Source organism: Salvelinus fontinalis, chromosome 3, assembly GCF_029448725.1.
Source record: "Salvelinus fontinalis isolate EN_2023a chromosome 3, ASM2944872v1, whole genome shotgun sequence".
Lineage (NCBI taxonomy): Eukaryota > Metazoa > Chordata > Actinopteri > Salmoniformes > Salmonidae > Salvelinus > Salvelinus fontinalis.
In genome coordinates this window covers 23,937,262-23,952,445 of record NC_074667.1, presented here as the reverse complement: position 1 = coordinate 23,952,445, position 15,184 = coordinate 23,937,262, and the positions used below count along the sequence as shown (strand labels likewise).

The 15,184-nt window shown below is 41.2% G+C and overlaps 1 protein-coding gene across 6 annotated transcripts in view; it reads right to left on the bottom strand.

Moving 5' to 3' along the window:
• LOC129841435 (disks large-associated protein 4-like) overlaps window positions 1-15,184 on the bottom strand; it is a 243,014-nt gene that overhangs the window by 175,503 nt on the left and 52,327 nt on the right. For all 6 annotated transcript variants that reach the window (XM_055909702.1, XM_055909710.1, XM_055909727.1 and 3 more), the window contains exon 2: window positions 13,206-13,257. The gene's annotated coding sequence lies outside the window, so the exon portion shown is untranslated. The remainder of the gene's footprint in view (window positions 1-13,205; window positions 13,258-15,184) is intronic.

The following is a 15,184-nucleotide window of genomic DNA, read 5'->3' as shown; positions in this document are numbered from 1 at the left end:
GCTGTTCCACTGGATGTCATTAGGTGAATGCACCAATTTGTAAGTCGCTCTGGATAAGAGCGTCTGCTAAATGACTTAAATGTAATGTAAATGTGAAATATCCCTTTAACCACCAACATTGAATGAATCAGCAATTCAAAGCATCACTGATGTCCAAGCTACTGTGTTTAGGGCTACTGTGTTTTGTCTGTACCTCAGTGAATCACTAAAGAATTGTATTTTTACTGCATTAAGTCTTCTACTGGAAGAGCAAAGTCCAGGAAGAAAGCCATGTCATTTCGGTCCAATCAAAAACAACATATTTCCATTATTTATCAATTGTCATTCATGTCATTGTGAAATCAAACTGCAAGGTCAAAAAAAGGATCTGATCGGAGCAGAGGATCATGGTCCACTGTCTCCAAAATGAAAGGGACACCTCATTGCACATTACGCCTGACCCTCCAAATTAGCCTGACTCTGTAGTGAGTGAACCTGAACCTAGTGAGTGAACACTGTCAACAGTGTTTTCAAGGTCCTCCAACTCAAACCAATTTGTCTATGACCCAAGATGGCCGCCGAAAACACCAGGGTCATGTTTGCATAATGTCTGGTTTCCATACACCTCTTCGGGTCAATGGATTTAGCCTTTTATAAAATGCAAAAAAACATGTTGTGTGATAAAGAAATAGGTCACAGTTCAGTGTTTACCAACAATCCTTTCTGACTCGCCAGGTGAACCGTCCCAAAAATATATAGAATCTTTTTTTTTAAAGGAAGGAAAGAAAGGAAACTCCTGACCAGGGCTGAACTTAGAACGTATCTGCCTGGAGCGATTCATAAATCCCCTATCGAAATGAGCAGCTTATTTCTGACTGAGATTCACTTTATTAATCTTGTCAAATGGAATCCGAGCATAGAGATACTACAAACAAACAACACGGAATGAAGACTTGAGAGCAGATGGCCTCGCAGATTTAAGGCAAAACACTGACTATCCACTGGAATTGGGAATGAGAGAGAAAGAGAGAGAGAGAGCGAGAGAGAGAGAGAGAGGAAGGGGGATTGTGAGAGAGAGAGAGAGAGAGAAAGAGAGAGGAAGGGGGAGTGTGAGGGAGAGAGAGGGAGAGAGAGGAAGGGGGAGTGTGAGAGGGAGATATGGGACAGATAGAGAGCGAGAGATGGTAGCAGTCAGTGAAAATCACAGGAAGTATAAACCCTGCTGTTACTGCACGCTACGAGGCAGTGCACAGTAGCTCACAACACTGTCCCCCCAAAAATGATACCGTCATTATGTGCGTGTTGAAAACTCTGGAAAGTTCTGAATTATGTATATGGCAAAGCCAGGTGTTGAAGAAGAAACAACAACGGTGACAATATGAGAGGAAAATATGACTCCGTTGGTAGAGCAGTTGGTTGGTATGGCTCAGTTGGTAGAGCATGGCAATGCCAGGGTTGTGTGTTTGATTCCACACGTATGTAAAATGAATGCATGCATGGCTGTATGTTGTTTTTGTTAAAAGCGTCTGCTAAATGGAATGTATTCATATAATTCCAGACTAAAAAGAGTATGTCTTCAAAAAGAATTGACCGATGTTCATTTCTGACACTAAAACAGAGCTAGTTCAGCCTCACTCATAAACTAGAACAAGGAGGCATGTTGGCTTGCAAGGGAAGGTGAACTCACAAGGCTAAGATATCAAGGTGAAATAAAACTGAAGGGTTTTATGTATATTTAATGACCTCACCGTTCGATGAAGCTAAAAATGAAAATATGAGAGCTACGGTAGTGGAGCTGGGTTCCAGGAACATAGAACAAGCAGTGTCGATAGAGAAAATAGCACTGACTGTTCAGTGTTGGCCATTTTGTCCTGCAGTCTCGCTGGGGATTGACCCCCATTATGTCAACACAATTACCTCGCTGTCTGTTATCCCGACAGGTCAGCAAGATGACCGTATACTGAGAGCTTGTGTCCTACTGTAATATACAGTAGGCATGAGCAAGAAGGTCACATAAAATAGGGCGGCCATTTTTAACTCTTTGAACAGGAAGTACCAACACATAATTTGCTATCTAGCATTTTTATCATCACTTTGTAAAAATGTGAATCCTTTATACATTACTATTAAAGTATTAAGGTAGTCTGAAGTGTACATTTTGTTTTGTATCCAACAAAATTGACCACTAGGAATCACTACAGGAATCACTATATATAACAAAAAGCTCTATTTTTCTTTCATCAGACCACATGACCTTCTCCCATTCCTCCTCTGAATCATCCAGATGGTCATTGGCAAACTTCAGACGGGCCTGGACATGCGCTGGCTTGAGCAGGGGGACCTTGTGTGCACTGCAGGATTTTAATCCATGACGGCGTAGTGTGTTACTAATGGTTTTCTTTGAGACTGTGGTCCCAGCTCTCTTCAGGTCATTGACCAGGTCCTGCCGTGTAGTTCTGGGCTGATCCCTCACCTTCCTCATGATCATTGATGCCCCACGAGGTGAGATCTTGCATGGAGCCCCAGACCGAGGGTGATTGAGCGTCATCTTGAACTTCTTCCATTTTCTAATAATTGCGCCAACAGTTGTTGCCTTCTCACCAAGCTGCTTGCCTATTGTCCCAGCCTTGTGCAGGTCTACAATTTTATCCCTGATGTCCTTACACAGCTCTCTGGTCTTGGCCATTGTGGAGAGGTTGGAGTCTGTTTGATTGAGTGTGTGGACAGGTGTCTTTTATACAAGTAACGAGTTCAAACAGGTGCAGTTAATACAGGTAATGAGTGGAGAACAGGAGGGAAAAACGAACATGTCTGTGAGAGCCGGAATTCTTACTGGTTGGTAGGTGATCAAATACTTTTGTCATGCAATAAAATGCAAATGAATTACTTAAAAATCATACAATGTGATTTTCAGGATTTTCTCACAGTTGAAATGTATCTATGATAAAAATTACAGACCTCTACATGCTTTGAAGGAAAACCTGCAAAATCGGCAGTGTTTCAAATACTTGTTCTCCCCACTATATGTCACTCCTTTTGGTTCCTTCCCCCAGCATCATTGTTTCTGTTTCAGTGTCACGTCTGTGCGCTGTTTGTGTTTCTTGTTTTGTATTATGTTTTCATTTATTTATTCATTTATTTACTCAAATTACTCACTCCCTGAACTTGCTTCCCGACTCCCAGCACACACGTTACAGCGTCAACATTCTAACAGCCTAATAAACACATTTCATGTATGTTATCGCAAAAATAATCAATAGGTTGTGTTTGTGAAGGTCTTAAGTAAAACAAGCATTTCGTTCGTTTTTGTTACAATAGGCAACATGTAAATACTAAAAACCACTTAAAACACCACAGTGTTAATATAGACCATCACAAAGAAATTCATTTTATGTTGTTTAGGTATGTCTTATTAAGAAACATTATGAAACGAAGAAAATGTGTTTCCAATAGCATATTTAAAGTTTTATTGTTACTTGTCTGTGCTTAGTAGCCTAGGCTATGCTGCCGCGAGTGCTCATGTGTGGAACGCACGGAATTGAAGTTATTCTACAATAAAAGGGATATTGGAAAATAGAGCCGATCTGCTCAACTTTGAGAGTTGTTTAGATGTTTAAGAAACTTTAAAATTGTCTCTTTTTTGTTACAGAAATCAAAACGTCTGACCTGCATGAACGTCTGCAGGGTGACTTGAAAAAGTACTGTGAGTTAAGCTCTGTTCCCTTCTTTGTCAATTACACACTGCACAAGTCTCTTCATTCACAAGACAATTGATAATAGTGTCAGCCATCAGACTATTGTCAATTTCAACTTGTCTTTAGGCTACATTTATTATTATAAACTGGGTGGTTCGAGCCCTGAATGCTGATTGGCTGATAGCCGTGGTCTATCAGACCGTATACCACAGTTATGACAAAACATTTATTTTTACTGCTCCAATTATGTCGGTAACCAGTTTATAATAGCAATAAGACACCTCGGGGGTTTGTGGTATACACCCTCTTCTGATCTCTATGCGCCATATGCACTGAGTGTAGCAAAAATTTGGAGCACCTTCCTAATATTGAGTTGCACCTCCCCCTTTTGCCCTCAGAACAGCCTCAATTCCTCAGGGCGTGGACTCTACGTGGTGTCGAATGCCTCCCACAGTTGTGTTAAGTTGGCTGGATGTATTTTGGGTGGTGGGCCAATCTTAAAACACACTGGAAACTGTTGAGCGCAAAAAACCCAGCAGCGTTGCAGTTCTTGACACAAACCGGTGAACCTGGCTCCTACTACCATACCCTGTTCAAAGGCACATAAAACTTTTGTCTTGCCGATTCACCTGAATGGCACACATACACAATCCATGTCTCATTTGTCAATTAAAAAATAATGTTTTTGCCTTCATCTACACTGTTTGAAGTGGATTTAACAAATTACATAAATAAGGGATCATAGCTTTCACCTGGATTTTCCTAGTCAGTCTATGTCATAGAAATATAGACTGTGCTGGCGACAATAAAAGGACACTCTAAAATGTGCATTTTTGTTTAACAACACAATGCCACAGATGTCCCAAGTTTTGAGAAAGTGTGCAATTGGCATGCTGTTCGAAGAATGTCCACCAGAGCTGTTGCCAGATTATTGAATGTTAATTTCTCTACCATAAGCCGCTTCAAACGTGTAAACCGCAGACCACGTGTATGATGTCGTGTGGGTGTGCAGTTTGCTGATGTTGTGAACAGAGTGCCCCATGGTGGCGATGGGGTTATGGTATGGGCAGGCATAAGCTACGGACAACGAACACAATTTAATTTAATCGATGGCAATTTGAATGCACAGAGATACCGTGATGAGATCCTGAGGCCCATTGTCGTGCTATTCATCTGCCGCCATCACCTCATGTTTCAGCATGATATTGGACGGCCCCATGTCCCAAGGATCTGTACACAATTCCTGGAAGCTGAAATGTCCAAGTTCTTCCATGCATACTCAACAGACATGTCACCCATTGAGCACGTTTGGGAGGCTCTGGATCGATGTGCACGACAGCGTGTTCCAGTACCCGCTAATATCCAGCAACTTCACACAGCCATTAACGATGAGTGGGACAACATTCCACAGGCCACAGTCAACAGCCTGATCAAATCTATGTGAAGGAGATGTGGTGCGCTGCATGAGGCAAATGGTGGTCACACCAGATAGTGAATGGTTTTCTGATCCACGCCCCTACCTTTTTATCAGGTATCTGTGACCAACAGATGCATATCTGTATTCGTTTCTTAAACAGAAGCAAACAAAACAGGGATAAAAATACCTGAATTTGTCCTATATAAACTCTTGTTTGTAACTCTTGGACTAATGATTACACCCTAGATAAGCTAGATGCAGGCAAGAGTGTGCAAGGGGGTATTGAATGAGTCACTGTCTATCCATGTGTCACTGTCTGTCACCTCAAATTTTTCTCTCGACCAAATGTAGACTTTCATTCATAGGAAGGTTGTAGCAACCTCATGATGGGTTTAGGAGCCTAAACCTATTGATGTTACATTGAACTGGGTGAATGGAATATTTTTATTACATTTTTTTATTTCACCTTTATTCAACCAGGTAGGCTAGTTGAGAACAAGTTCTCATTTGCAACTGCGACCTGGCCAAGATAAAGCACAGCAATTCGACACAAACAACAACACAGAGTTACACATGGAATAAACAAAACATACAGTCAATAATACAGTAGAAAAATAAGTCAATATACAATGTGAGCAAATGATGTGAGACAAGGCAAAAAAGGCAATGGTGGCGGGGTAAATACAATATAGCAAGTAAAACATTGGAATGGTAGATTTGCAGTGGAAGAATGTGCAAAGTAGAAATAGAAATAAGGGGGTGCAAAGGAGCTAAATAAATAAATAAATACAGTAGGGGAAGAGGTAGTTGTTTGGGCTAAATTATAGATGGGCTATGTACAGGTGAAGTAATCTGTGATATATATGAATGACAGTCATTCAATATTCTGTAATAGAAATGAGGCCATGCTCATGAGAATGATTTTTTGTCCACCCTCATCATAAACAGCACTGACCACCACTGGTACAACATCACAGCAGTACCAAAAAGAGTTTTGTCCAATACCAAAAGAGACACAACTATCTGTCTATGTCATATTGATCGGATTACACTACATTGCAATGTGTTGTTAGTTGCCAATGGAATACCAAAGCAGAGGAATGGTATAAAGAAAAAGGGAACCACAAGTTAGTAATAGGCCCATTGTATCGTTCTAGTTGTCTTGACTCAGTGAAATGTCAACAAAGCCAGGCATTTGAAATAATGAGAACGTAAAAGAGAATGACATTTTCTCTCTATTTTGAGGGCTGCCACTAATAAACCGAAAATAAAATTCATTCATTTTCAAACTCATTCTCTTTTATAGTTCACACTCTATTAGAAGTAGCCATTGATGAATGCTGGATGGTGAAGGACCCGGGAGATGAAATCGCCACCTAAACACTGAACTAAGGTCAGTTTTGCGTGTTCTTCCCCAGATTATTAAGGTTAGGATTCGGGAAGGCTAACCTGATCCAAGGTCTGTGCCTTAGGACCAGAGAACCTTCTACCAAGAGCAAAAAAAACGCTAGTGTCCATTTTCAAAGCTGGAAATGCAAGTTATAACATAGAACACTGAATTACAATGCCCATGTCTCCTTTGTCCGGTTTCGTCCTTCCGTTGTCTGAGGATCTGATTAGATTATATCCATGTTCTTCTTTCATCTGCGAGGGAGGGCACATGGGGACAGTTTACAGAACAGAAGCCTTTCATAGAAGCTATAACCACAAAGGCCATACTCTGCATGTGTCCTCATCTAACAGCACAGATGATAAACTCAGCACATACAAGGACAACTGATCTGATTTGAACAATATCAATATCTATGGCCTCAGGTGAACTCTCTCACAGCAGCCAGATTCTGCATCGTCAGCTAGGCCTCAGACAACCGTACACTCCACAGTCAACAATGACTCATTCACTCTCCACACACCTCATTGCATGTCCCAATGTTTCATAGCTCCCAGGAAAAGAGAATATAAAACTAGAGAAACAGCACAGAGAAAACGTCCTTTTAGATATGCTGTGTCAGGGAAATAATGTGAACCAACTCAAGAGTGAGGAGCCTGCTAAGCCTTGGATAAATTAGCTTAGCTTAATTAAAATTATTTTCCAGTATCATTTTGAAAGGTTTGCTCAAATGGTTTAACTATTATGTTCGCCTCAATCGGAAGCCTTGATGAATCGACCTCTAAGAGGACAAAAAAAAATGATTTAGCTTATCAGAGAACAAGGTGGAGATATTACCATATTGCTTATTTCCATAGCTGCGGGAAGTAGGGGTGCTGAGGGTGCTGCACCACCACCTGATAAATCACATAACAAATGTATATACAGTACCAGTCAAAGGTTTGGACACACCTACTCATTCCAGGGTTTTTCTTTATTTGTACTATTTTCTACATTGTAGAATAATTGTGAAGACATCAAAACTATGAAATAACACATATGGAATCATGTAGGAATCAAAAAAGTGTTAAACAAATCAAAATCTATTTTATATTTGAGCCACCCTTTGCCTTGATAACAGCTTTGCACACTATTGGCATTCTCTCAACCAGCTTCATGAGGTAGTCACCTGGAACGCTTTTCAATTAACAGGTGTGTCTTATTAAGAGTTCATTTATTTCCTTCTTAATGCGTTTTAGCCAATCAGTTGTGTTGTGACAAGGTAGGGGTGGTATGCAGAAGATAGCCCTATTTGGTAAATATTATGGCAAGAACAGCTCAAATATGCAAAGAGAAATGACAGTCCATCATTACTTTAAGACATGAAGGTCAGTCAATGCGGAAAATTGCACTCACAAAAAACATCAAGCGCTATGATGAAACTGGCTCTCATGAGGACCGCCACAGGAAAGGAAGACCCAGCGTTAAGTTCATTGGAGTTACCAGCCTCAGAAATTGCAGCCCAAATAAATTTTTCACATAGTTCAAGTAACAGACACATCTCAACATCTACTGTTCAGAGGTGACTATGTGAATCAGGCATTCATGGTCAAATTGCTGCAAGGAAACCTCTACTAACAGACACCAATAAGAATAAGAGACTTGCTTGGGCCAAGAAACACGAGCAATGGACATTAGAACGGTGGAAATCTGTCCTTTGGTCTGATGAATCCAAATTTGAGATTTTTGGTTCCAACCGCCGTGTCTTTGTGAGATGCAGAGTAGGTGAATGGATGATCTCCACATGTGTGGTTCCCACCGTGAAGCATGGAGGAGGAGGTGTGATGGTGTGGGGGTGCTTTGTTGGTGACACTGTCAGTGATTTATTTAGAATTCAAGGCACATTTAACCAGCATGGCTACCCCAGCATTCTGCATCTGGTTTGCGCTTAGTGGGACTATCATTTGTTTTTCAACAGGACAATGATCCAACACACCCCCAGGCTGTGTAAGGGCTATTTGACCAAGAAGGAGAGTGATGGACTGCTGCATCAGAGGACCTGGCCTCTGAAATCACCCCGACCTCAACCCAATTGAGATGATTTGGGGTGAGTTGGACCACACAGTAAAGGAAGAGCAGCCAATAAGTGCTCAGCATATGTGGGAACTCCTTCAAGACGGTTGGGGAAGCATTCTAGATGAAGCTGGTTGAGAGAATGCCAAGAGTGTGTAAAACTGTCATCAAGGCAAAGGGTGGCTTCTTTGAAGAATCTCAAATATAAATATCTTTAAATTTGTTTAACACCTTTTTGGTTACTACATGATTCCTTATGTGTTATTTCATAATGTTGATGTCTTCACTATTATTCTATCATGTTGAAAATTGTAAAAAAAATAAAGAAAAACCCTTGAATGAGTAGGTGTGTACAAACTTTTGAATGGTACTGTATATTTTATAAAAAATTTATAAAAACATTGACCCCACCAAATTAGTTCACTAGCCTTTTTTACTCCTGTATGAGCAGAGTGGCCATGCTTATGCCTATCCAATTCTTTAACAAATATGAGAGATGCTTTTGGGGGCATTGGTTTATTTCAAATTTAGCCATAGGGCCAGTGTAGCCACTTGTGGGGGAGGAGGACGAGGAGAGTGGGTTAAAAAATGAAAAGGCAGGAGCTTAAAAAGCGTTGGGAGGGATTTGTTTCCAATAAGCCACCCACAGGATTAGAGCATGTTAATGCAATGCCTACAGCCGTTCACAGACTGGACACTGCTAACACAGAGAGAGAAACAGAGGTAGGAACGGAGAGAAAGACAAAATGTGAGAGAGTGAACACACAGCACGGCAGCAGCGCAGAACATGCAGTGCACACACACACACGCTTGCACGTACACACAGACTCAGTCGGGGCCTGATTTCGTCAATCCTCACTCAGTACTATTCCAAATGACAGCTGCAAATTGGCTGTATTGGACCACAAACACCGTACATGTCAACAACCATCAACTCTCACATTAGAAACACAGGGTAGGTAGAAGCCGCTTAAAATATCGACGCTTATCGAAGCTAACGCACAATAGGTTCCCAGGAGAGGGTGAATCCCTATGGAGAACGCGCCACAGCTCTGCTTCCTCGGCTACAGCTGGGCTTGCTACACCCCTGTAACTCGAATCCACAACTCAAACGGCATCACGTTAGAACAAGAAGGAAGTACGTCAGGGAGGCATTCGCTGTCAAAGTGCGCAACCCAACATACTATATTATGGCGAGGCTGTCTCATGGCAGTCAATAGGAAGCCTGTAACACGGCAGTAAAATGGAAAAGCCAGATGAACTGAGAGAGTTGGCGAGTGAGTATGACACAGGGATGAGAAAGTCCATAACGTATGGAGTATGGACATGGTTTCATTCAGCCAAAGGTAAGACTGGAAGGTATACGCAGTGCTGTGGAGTGGTACAAATGACCGGTGGTGTGGCTCTCTACCTTGCGAGGGCGTCCTATAAGCTAATGTAAACAAAGCCAGTATAGCATAACTTTATTTTCAAATGGGTTCGTTACGTACAGTATAATTACGCAACATCCCCGGAAAGAAAAGGTTATGGCATGGACTATTTTGAAGCTAACCACTTCATACGCATCTATTGATTGTATAATTTCCTTTTTTTTATCACATTGGGTTCCAGTTGAAATGATAGTAAATGGCTTAACTTTGATTACATAGTATACCACAGGCATAGGGGAAAATTGCTAAACTGGCATGCAGTGTTCTCCTTCTAAATAACCCATGCGGATTGCAGGGTGGTGCAAAGAAGATGCATTGGCACACAGTCCCCTCAAGAGAGATGAAATCAAAACAGAATAATAGCATCAACAATTCATCAACTAGATAAAATGCAATGCGATAAGCCGAGCACTCAGAGAAAACAATATAGAAGTGAGTGGGCTGATTGAAGCAAATGTAATAAGCCTCAGGGGAAACTAGATCATCTCTCATGTGCTTGGATATTGAATATTTCTCACACAGTATCATTGTGTGATAAATTGGCCATAGTTACTGGCACTCCCTCTGAAATGTCAATGTAGCGTAGCCTTTTGGTAGCATATCGCTAGCCTTACAACAGTCTATAGACAGCATGTTTACGGCACAGCTATCATCAATTGCCACATATCTTCAATTTGAAGTGTAACCACATTTTGTCAAAGGCCTGCTTGCTTGATTGACATTGGAAAAGTGAGGTGGAAATGTACGTAATCAAATCATAAATCACCATAGGTGGGCAGACGCTTATTCTTGGTGACAAACACACATGACATTCTCATTAGTGTGCATATATATTTATTTACAGTACCTCTATTTACTTCGTTTCGCAATTCATGTATGAGTAGTACCTACAGGCACTACTCATGCATTCAAGTAGAACAGCAACCCTAGCTCACTGGTGCATTCCCTGAAGCACCAAGGCTACACTGCTACCTCCAATGTGGTTTCCTGCATCCATCTACTCTCAAAAAGCTTAAGCGGGGGTTCCGTTTGAAATGGCACCCTATTCCCTATATGGTGCACTTCATGGTTAAAGGTAGTGCACTTTATAGGGAATAGATGAGTTGTTTTTCGTTCAATGCAGAGGACAGTGGAATAATCATACGATGATGATGATGTAAGGTGCAACTCTGCTGCCTTTCAGAACAGCCTAATGTAAAAATCCACAAAAATCTACAATTTGGCCTGGAAGGTTAGGGGGATTGACTGACAACCAGAATTACTGGTTCAAATCCCTGGAGGGCGGAGCTCAAGCCTTGCTCAGAGTAATTGAGACACTTAACTTTCCAACACGCTGGCGTGAAAGGAACAATTATGGAAATAAACATACAAATGATGGGTTCCTTCCTCCTTAACATGTCTGTTTATTTGTCTATTTCCCCCTAAAACGATTATGAATCGTGTGTAATGGCTGTTCCAGAGGCCATAGGACATGTGTTAATTGAAGAGCCCTTGAGCTCTGAAACATCACCATGTTGCTACATAGTGAAAGGCTCATATACTGGCCTCTCCTCTAAATGAACCCTATAAAGTGTGTGTGTGTATGTGTGTGTGTGTGTGTGTGTGTGTGTGTGTGTGTGTGTGTGTGTGTGTGTGTGTGTGTGTTTAGGATGTAGCAACATGCATTTATATATAAAAGTGATGTTTGAGGGTGGCAGAGTGCATACACGTAGCATGCAGGTTTTCCTAATTGCACGGGGTTCTTTGAAAGTATCAGCTCTAAGTATGTGGAGCTTCAAACCTCTGATGTTTTTTTCAAAAAGCTTTGAGCAAATTGTTCCCTGTCTCATGGCCGTTTATGTTCTGGGAATTCAACAGAGCGAATAATCAACGCAACAGCTGGTGAAAAATGTTGAATTGGTCTCTGAAGTGTGATAACAAAGTAGCCACTATCAACGTCCTCCCCTAGAAAGATTTAACACCCCACAGTTACAAAGCCTAACTAGCCAGAGTCATGCTGCTTTCACATGGTACCAATACCCAGATTCCTGTGTTCATCCAAAACCAAAATGTATTTTATTCATTTCAAATCATCTTTAATTGATTTCTTGATCTTTAAAACATGAAAGATGGCTTGTTGTGAAACAATACAAAATATTAATGAACATCCCCAAGCAGTGTCAACATTTCTTGAATTTGCGGAAGAGACAGGAGAGATTTTTAAAAATAAATGTTTTACTGCACTTGGGTAGTAGATATACAAGAGAGACGGTATCTCAGATAAAATGATACATCTCTACAAGTGCTTTGAAAGAAATCCGAATCTAGCATAATAAATGACTCGTTCAGTGGTGGGGCTCAGGGCTCTATCCCGAGACCCCTCATGATGTTGAGTGTCGGGCTTGTTCAGTCAATGCTTGTTCAATGCTCTGCAGAATAACAAAACATGTATTTGCATCCCTGAAACAGCAGAACAGTACTTCAACATGCATGCCCATCAATATCCAAGCCATTTATCATTGTATACACCCCCATTTCTATTCTAATAAGTCAGGACAGGAGTGAACAAGAGATCCATCAGAGCTCATAACACGCAGCGACAAGTTCCACCTTTCCTTGACCCAGTCTTTTCTCAGCTTGCAGCGATGCTCCATCCAAATTCCTCCTTTCCATCAATTTTCAAAATGGGCAAGGACAAAGCTAAGTGTGCAGGTTTACATTTATTGTCATGAATCTTGCCCTAGAGGCAGCTCTGCAGTGGTCACGAGCTGGCACAGCCTCAAAGTAATAAAATCTGATTTTATACCTAACCCTAACATTAACCTTAACCACAACGCTAACCCTAATGCCTAACCCTTACTTTAAATTGAGACCAAAAAGCAAATTTTTGTTTTCAGGATTTTTTATGATATAGACAATTTTGACTTTGCAGCTGGCCTATCTAGCGAAAATCTCTCAGTCCTGCCTCCAGGGCAAAGTTCATGACAATAAACGTCAACCTGCACTAACTGCCTCCAACTAGTGGCCCTATAAACTAATTCCTCAGGTAGTTTCAGACTTTTCAGTAAATCCAGCATCAACCACAAATAGGTTAGTGTCTCTTTAGTACTCAACCACCGGTGTCCTTCACAATGTCAACCACTATCAGATGGAAGGAAGAAAGCAAGGAGGAGGCAGGACCCAAAGAGGAGTGAAGGTCACTTTGCCCTTTTAAAGACCAGAGACACTTTGTTAGAAGAAATCGGATATCCCTGCACACATACCTTGTTGAATGGTTTGGATAATCCGTCTTCAAAGACAGTAACGAAAGAGATCCTGCAAAACAAAATGGAGGGAAAAATGTGTGACATTTAAAATACACATTCACATTCCTTTGTGATCCTTCTGTAGTTAATAGAGGACTTTACAGGGAACAAGGAACCAAAGGATACAGACTTTGTAAGTTAATATTGCTGATTTGATTTTGAATTGGTTCTTCAAAGAATTGGCTGGCTTTAGCTTAAAAGGCAATGAGACGGCAAATAACACAAGACATAATGCACTTCATCTTAATCTACTGTCTTCAAAACCTGCATATCTTTTCAGTAATTGTATTATCAACAGAATACATTTAATTATCCAGCCATTTCTTTGTTTTGGAAATCAATTAGGGACATCTTTCTGAGGTATGCGAATTGGAGCAACTTTAGAGATCAGACAATTTAATTAACAATCCAAACTTCCGATTAAGATCATTCTTCAGGAAGCAGTTTAGCTCTGTGGTTATTTTCCCTTTAAACGAGGACAATTTTAAGTTTCAGTAAGGACATTTTGCCCAATGAAAATGTCTCACAATCTTGAGGATATCACATAGCATTGAAAAAGCATTGTTGACTGTAATAATCATTCAACTTCAAAACCAAGCCTTCAGTTGAGAAATATCTTGAAGGACAAAAACTTAACGAAAGGGTACTGAGAGTAAGAGGATGAGAGCTGCCATTATAAGTCGATCATTAAATAACTGATTCAATGTCATCCTCTTTGGTAACACACACTGATAATTGATGAATGTTGGACATGTGCCATAGGCCCCGGATTGATGGAAAATGGGGCCCTACCAGCCCTGACCTTTGGTTGAATAGATTGCTACTATGGTAGCCTAAGCGTAAATGGGCTATGTTTTACCCTGGTTCCGTGGAACCTTCTCTGGGCTTGGACCCAATAGGGTCATCTAGGCCAGGTTGGGGCCTTAGCCTGCTATTACCCTGCAACCTGTGTGCGTGCATGTGTGCACCTGCATGCCTGCGTGTCTGTATGCGATTAGCACTTGTTCAATCAATGCTATCACAGTTTAGCCCTGTAAATCAAACAGAACATGACCCCTTAAAGCAGGGGTGTCAAACTCATTCCACGGAGGGCCTAGTGTCTGCAGGTTTTTGGTTTTTCCTTTCAATAAAGCCATAGACAACCAGGTGTGGGGAGTTCCTAACTAATTTGTGATGTTAATTCATCAATCAAGTACAAGGGAGGAGCGAAAACCCGCAGACACTCGGCCCCCCGTGGAATGAGTTTGACACCTGTGCCTTAAAGCCAATTTATGCTTGATTCAAAAATGTGGGCGGAGGCTTCGCTTCGTATGGAGGATGTGATGCAATTGCGGAGCCTCCAGAGGCATGCAGAGGCCAAATCAAGCTCTGTACCGCATCGCGTCATCTTTCTTTAATATCGATTAATTATTGAAATAATGAGTCTGGTCGACTATGAGTCTGGTCGAATAATGAGTCCCCCCCCCCCTTGAGTGTTAGACTGAGTAACCTAACCTTTACACAAATGTAGAGTACTATATATAGCTGACACTAACCATGCTCAATCATGGTTGGTTCAACCCCCCCTCATGCAGACCAAGGAGCATCATAAGCCACTCTGGGTTCATCCTGTCATTATCTGCACGTGGGTGTTGTCTTAACCCCACCCTGGCTTAGTTTCCCATATGCAAGGATGATTTAGAGACAATGAGGAATTGTTCTAAACTCCTCCTGGCTATCTCTATCTCGGTTACACCCACCACATCTTGTCTATGTAATGCAGTCTTAACTCATTTGTTAGCTCAAGCCATCTCTGGTGACCATACGCCCAGATTAGCTGCAGGGAACTAGAGTGGAGACCATAAAAACACAGATACAAACAGGACAGAAATATCTTCCTATTTGTTAAGTATTAATTGCTACCTATTAATATCAAACAAATCAGGTAAATGTGTAAT